This window comes from Ciconia boyciana, chromosome 1 (assembly GCF_034638445.1).
Source record: "Ciconia boyciana chromosome 1, ASM3463844v1, whole genome shotgun sequence".
NCBI lineage: Eukaryota > Metazoa > Chordata > Aves > Ciconiiformes > Ciconiidae > Ciconia > Ciconia boyciana.
The window spans coordinates 212,058,650-212,065,524 of record NC_132934.1 but is presented as its reverse complement, the minus strand read 5'-3'; the positions used below and the strand labels follow the sequence as shown (position 1 = coordinate 212,065,524).

Genomic DNA, 6,875 nt, shown 5'->3' with positions numbered 1-6,875 from the left:
TCCAGCTAAATTGCATACTAGGAATTACTGTGCAAGGCCTGACAATTTGCAAGAACTGAAGCAACCCCAACATCCTGCCAGTTCTCCATGCTGCACTGATATGGATGTTGACACCATGACAGCAGAACATGAGACACCTTAAAAATTAAGTAATCACACAACATATTTGTACCCTTAATCTCGTAAATTCGTGTATTTCTCATGCAGACTGTAGAGTTGGTTTTGGTATACTATCCAGTGAAGGCTCAGTTTAGAGCATCCAAATCCTTGAAATTTTCATTAAGAGCAAGAACTTGTCAGAATGAAAGCTGAGACACGAAGTCAGGTTTCTACATACGAACTTAGATTAAACTTAGATTAAGCAACTTCTTTGAGCAAAAGCATCACACATTCCCACTTATCCTCATCTGCTGCATCACTCCTGCAGGGTCTTCCAACCGCTTCTCCTGGTCTTCAGGACACTGGGTGGTTGCTTACCTGAGCCCACTGTGACCAAAATCACTTTAGTAACAAAGACAACCCATAGTTTCTGCAGTGTAGGATGTCAGCATAGCAGTCCAAGTATAGACAAACATATGAGCTTCATAGGCTCAGGACCATACAGACACTGGAATAAGTTTCCATTAACAGTATTAAACCAGAGTATACCCACATATTTAAGAAATGCCAAAGGCAGGCTTTCAATTCGATCATCACCTTGAGTATTTTTATATGAAATACTGAGACAAGACTTATTTCTGCAATAGGACTGTAAGCTTCTTGCAGATCTTGCAATTAAGACCTGCTGGGTGGGAAGAGACTTGGTCATTAGCGCTTTCAGGTGAACAGAGTATCCAAGTTTAAGACATGTAACACAAGCTTCATCATTAACATCTCTGACAAGTTGTCATCAATAAGTAAGATCCATACACTGACAAGTATCAGACATCCCCAAACTGAAGTGAACTATACACACAGAAAACTATTTTACTTGTCTCTTGCATCAGGCATTCATCTGGGTAGTTTCTGAAGTCAACTCCTTTCTTCTACATTTCAATCTGCTATAGCAACTCTTAGCTGAGACATCAGTGGCATCTACGTCTTCAGATACAGAAACACGGTATAAACAATGAAATAAAATTATCTGTAAAGCAGGATGCATCCTTGTCTCCTCCCCAGAGCAGCAGCAATGGCACAAGGGGGAAGGAGAGGAAGACAGGGAATGAATGCAGGTGAAACCAATTGTTTCTAAGCCAGTGTAAATAACAAAGCATACTGTCATTAGGTCAGAAGACTTGTCTTGGATGAAGATTTCACATACACATTTTCTGCTAGTTATAGCAAAGACAAGAAAGCCCCCCCCCAAGCTATCCCATTACAATACTTACCATCATTACTTGATATCAGCTGCACAGATATAAGCATAGGCTAAAAGTCTACAGTGGGCAACTGTTGTGACAGAAGTCATCATGCCACTGCCCCTTCTTCTCACCCACAGCACACCTAACCTAAAGGTATCTGCGTAGAAAAGAAACAGAAGTAGAAAAGAAATAAAAGAGGCTGTACTTGTAATTCAGAATTCTCCAGATGTATGCACCCATTACTAAAAGTTGTAGCAGCAACAGAGCATTACTCCCTCCACTCCTTTTCTTAAGTGATGAATATGGCAAAACTGGACAAGCTGGGGGTGGGGAGAAGCACCTCCTGTCCCAGGACACCGTGCATTCTACAGGAAGGCAAGCAATTGGTTCGGATTCTTTAACTGGAAGGACGTGGATTTAAAGAGATGGAAGAATGGCATGCATTGCTGTCATAGCAACAAATCTTGAAAGGCTGCAAGGTTCAGATTAAGTAACTGCATCACAGAACATCTCATGACACCCTTCCTCCATCATTCACTTGTATCCTGGGGTAAATAGACTACTATACCTGTGCAGTTACTGTGAGGCAATATCCTGAGTAAATGCATTGTGCTTACCTCCAGGAGGAGCCAAAGTATGAAATAAAAACTTGTAACCCCATTTTTCCTGAGCTATACCACTACTGGACTTCAGGCAAGACTTCCAGCAAGCCTGCGAAACTCTCCGCAACTCCTTTCAATGGAGTATCTTCCTGAAGTAATAAAACACTTTATTTCACAGGAATCAGCTGTAACTAGAAACGGGGTTATTTCACAAGCCATGCAATAATTTCAGTGTCCTCCCTCCCAGTTTTGAGCAAAGATCTTCCACATGTTATTTCAGAGAACCCCAGTACTCTTAAGCCTAACAGAGATTTAATTAATCTCCCATTTGGTGACTGGATCATTTCCCATTCCCTGACACAGAGACTAGCACAAGCAGACATGATGTTCAGTACAGGAAAGTCTACAACCTGCTGCTCAAAATCTAGCCTACCTCCTACAAGCCAGCCAGAGGGCATGCTTAACCTCAGACAGCACCTAGTCAGCTGGCTAAGCCATGCCAACACTAGACAGCAAGCACAGGTAAGACAACAGGGTAACAAGTTAGCTTGGCTGCTCCCATACCATGCTGAGAGGTCCTACACCATCTCATCCATTCTCTCAGCTTTTTCAAGGTTGATTTATGTCTCCATGGACATGCTGAGGACAGCTGCCTTTAGGAGGGAGCAAAGCTCCTCCTGCTGGTCACACTAAGCCACATATCTGACAGCCAAACACTATTAGCGCAGTTATCAGACAGAAGCCGCAACCCTTAAAAGAGCCCCAAATCAGCGAGCACAGGCTGTCACCTGCTGTGTGACAAGGGCACGTCCCAGCCTGCTCCCTGCTGAGGGCCTCCCCAAGGCCAGGCCAAGTGTTCAGCCCTACTCTTTAAACCAGTCCGTACTTCATCCCAGACCAGGGCCAAACACCTCGGCAGCTACAGCCCCCGCACGGGGCCCCGTTCCCCGGAGGGCGCAAGGGCCAGCGGAACCGCTCCGGCTTCCTGCGCCACAGGCAGCAGCCTCCCCCTCCAGAACTAGCACCATCCCAGCCCCGACACGCACCGCAGCCGCTTGCCAGCCTGCCCTCACAACCGTGACCAGCAGCCCCTTACAACCGCCCCCCAGCTCCTTCCACAGACCCACCTCAGCGGGCGCCGCTCCCGCGCTGCCGAGGCCCGCCCGCCTCAGGGCCCCGCTGCCAGCGGCGCACAGAGCCCCTGCGGCCTGCAAAGGGGGCGAGCCCCGGGAACAGACTCCCGCCTCGCTCCCGCCACGGAGAGGCACTGCCCTACCGAGAGCCGGCAGACACTGAGGGACAACCGGCCACTACGCCGCGTCCTTCAGGGCCCTCCACAACCCACCACCCCCCCTCAGCCACTCCTCAGTCTCCCCGTTCTCTTTCACCCTCTCGCACAAGCTCTTCCCACCCCTCTGAACCAACACCTGACTCCCACCCTCCCTCTTTTCCGACATCTTAACCCGGTTCCCCGGTCGCTCCTCCCGAGCTAAAACCATCCCACGCCATCAACATGGCGGACGCCACCGCCTCCTTCCCCACCGCCTCCTTCCCCACCGCCTCCCGCGGCCGCGCAGCGCGGGGTCTGCCGGGAGATCGAGTCCCCACTCTGCGCGCTGCCGCGCTGCGCCTCCCCTGGGGAAACTACACGCCCCAGAAGTCTTCGCGGCCGGCGGGCGCCAGCCAATGGGGAGGCGGCGGCGCGGCCGCTCGCCCCGCCCCGGCGGGCGAGAGGGGTGATGTCATTGCCCAGCGGGCGGCCGCGGGGGCGCGCCGCCGTTCATTGTGCTCCGCCGGTGCCGCCTCCCGCTGCCGCTGCCAGCGCTGGCCACGGCGGGGGGGCCCGCTCCTGCTCCCGCTCCGGCCCCCCAGCACCGGCCCGGGGCGGCCCTGCTCCTGCACCAGTCCGGGGGGGCTGCCCTGCGGCGGGTGGGTGGCCAGCACCCATCCCTGGGGGAGTGGACTGCCTTGCACCCATCCCTGGGTGGGCTGCACCGCGCTGGGGGCGGCCCAGCACCTACCCCTGGCTGTGTGGGGGCTGCACCGCACCCAGCCCCGCTACCCACCTCGTGGGGCGGCCCGGGGCTGCCAACCTTCTCCCATCGCCGGTGACCGGCTCCTGGCTCCCGCCTCGTTTTATGGTCGTGGAGAGGGAGGAAGAATCCCAAACCAGGTGAGCTCTGCGCTCCTCTTCCTTTTTTGTGGGGTTTTGCTCCCCCTTTGACACCCCCCCAAGCCCCCCCATCTCCCGCTGCCCTTCCCCGCACCGTGCATTCCCCAGCGGGGAGAAGCGCTGCCGCGCCGGGCTGCGCCGCCCTTCCCTGGCATCGCCGAAAAAGACAGGGGAAAAAACCACCCCCCAAACAACCCCAAACCCCCTAAATTAGAGAAATACCGGGGAGCTAGGGAACCCTCCCCGCCCTTCGGGCCCGGCGGCCGGTGCGTCCCTCCCGCAGCCTGCGGGAGACTCCCGCGACTCCGGGATGCTCCGGGCGCCCCGGAATAGCGCGGTCCTGCAAGGCGGGCACTGGGGGGAAGCCCCGTCCCGTTTGTCTTCTGCACTGTCCAACAGAGGAAAATCAGCTGGATTTTTAATTGCTGTCGTTAAGTGCTGCTGAGCGCCTCTCAGACCCGCGGTTCCCGGGGGAAAAAAAAATATGTATACAATCTCTTCAAAAGTCGAATAAGCGAGGGCTGTTTTAGGATGGTTTTTGGGGTGCTGGTGTGCTACATCGTGTGGCTTCTGTGTTTTGACACCCCCATTCCTCCCCTCTCTCTGGGAAATGGGGGAGATTTGAAGCAAACTGGCTCTCAATTCCAGCTGCGTGCAGCCGTTCCAGGTTTCTTTTCCAAGTCATATCATGAGTATGCGTCTTAAAAAATTGTCGGTTGGACAGCCTGATGGTTTATTTTGACTTCCAAACGATCACTCTGGTCTTTTTCCCTTTTACCATAAATACAAGAAGTGTGTATATTTTAAACTTTCTGAAAACTTTGTGGTCCAGCAGAGCTTTGTTTTAATGTGGCTTTTTTATTTGTTTCCCTGTTCCTTACTGTTTGCAAGATGCAGTTCAGATCTTTACTTGAACAGTGCTATGATATTAGTGCAAGATACTAGATTTTTTTTTTCCTTAGTGCATAACATCAGGAAGTTTTTCCCCTTCTATAATGACATTATCACTGCAATTGCTCGTGGACCCCGGACATCTGATTTTGTGCTGGCAGCAGTGAAATGCGTGCACGCAGAAGGGTCCTGCTCGCCTCAAATCTGTCAGTATCTTTCGGTGCCCTTTAAAGTTAATCTGCTCCAAAGCCTGACTTGGAGGCTGTTCTCAGAGCAGGAAGAGAGCATGCAGCTGAGCTGATTTTTTTTTTAATATTTTTTTTGTCCTTTCCCTCTGCTGCATATTTGCTTCTGCGCTTCTCTTGTGTAACTGGCACTGTGTGTCCTCTGGCAGACTCCGTGGAATCTCAGCGCTGGGGGACGGGTGACATGAGTGCAGCGGGGACAATGAAACTCCCTGTTTGGTTTGATCAAAGCGCTTGTAAACACCAAGGCGGTGGTTGGGGTGTCCGTATGCAATGCACGGCGTTTTACAGCCTCCCTGCTTCAGGTGGGATAAACATGCTGCATCCACACCTCCTCCTTGCATTTATTTTATCGGTGTTTTTTCCTTCCTTCCTCTTTGTTACTGACTCAAAGGGGAAGAACAACACTGCGTGTAGGAGTTGCCTTTGTTTAGTTGGTCTTTTTTTTAACATTTTTATTTCCTGGAATGGTATTTTCCTCTTTATTTTACAAGGGAGGGAACGGGTAATCTAATAGAGGGTTTCCCATCTTGGCTGTAAAAGGAGAAGTTTTATAGCAGTGATTTTGTTAGCTATGGAGAGCAGGCACTGGAAATGAAGTGATAATTTGAAAGTGTAGCCTGGGAATTGTTCTGGGAAATATTGATACAGAAGTTGTGGAGAACAAGCCACGGCCAGGGATTTCTTAGTTTAAAAGTAATGAAATTTGTGATGTCTCTCTTTAATTCTGCTTTCATCTTTATATGCGTACGTATCTTTACAAATGTGTTGGTATTTATGCTTGTTTTATTATTTTTCCAAATTATCAAATTTATTGAATTTAGAAAGACTTGTGACAATGTTGTCTTGCGTGCTAGTGTTTTCAAGCTATGTTATCCTACTGCAAGAAGTGGATTAAAAATGTAGCTCAGAAATCTGCACTATTAATCAGATGAAATTTTGCCATGCAGCAACAGAAATACAGACACATAAAAATGGACCAAAAGCTGCAATTCACTCGATAGATGAGTGATTGCTGTGAAAAAGTGCAGATGAGCTAAGAAGCCCTTCCTCTTGGGTAATTTGAGTCCTGATCCTGCAAAGACCTAAATGCAACGTATGTATTTACTGTGATTCAAGAAGTCCCCAAGATGCCAATTGCTGGAGGCAGAGAGACTGTCCCAGGAAGGCAGCACTAAATATTTCCTCTGCTCTTTTACTTTTTCCCCCGATTTCTTACTAGTGCTGAGTGTCTGAAAGGGGATTCAGGTCTAGATGGTCTTGTGGTCATACTCTGGACAGTTTTCTTGTATTTCAGTCTTGTTCTTAATCAAATTGAGTTTGATGCCATTGATTGGCTTCTTAGTAAAGCCAGAAATCACATCTTTGTAAATTGGCTTTATCAGCATCACCTACACGCCCTGGGCTGTATGAAATTGCCCCTCCCAGAACTGTTGTAGAAAGAGGTTCAGGCTGCCCTGGGATGCTTGGGTGTCTCCCAATCTCATGTATGGGGGGACCCAAAGACTGGTGAGATGAGGGGAACCGTGAAGAGCCAGAGCTGGGACGGACTTGCTGCCTCTTAAGCTTCATTTTCTTCTCTGCTCCAGAGCTGAGCTATAGAGGACAGTGATTTTTGTTGCCT

The 6,875-nt window shown here is 49.9% G+C and overlaps 1 protein-coding gene across 1 annotated transcript in view; it reads left to right on the top strand.

The window, feature by feature from the left end:
* The first annotated feature begins 3,695 nt into the window (after window positions 1-3,695).
* Window positions 3,696-6,875, top strand: part of RAB30 (RAB30, member RAS oncogene family) — a 53,465-nt gene continuing 50,285 nt past the window's right edge. Inside the window, exon 1 of the mRNA XM_072850784.1 lies at window positions 3,696-4,115. The gene's annotated coding sequence lies outside the window, so the exon portion shown is untranslated. The remainder of the gene's footprint in view (window positions 4,116-6,875) is intronic.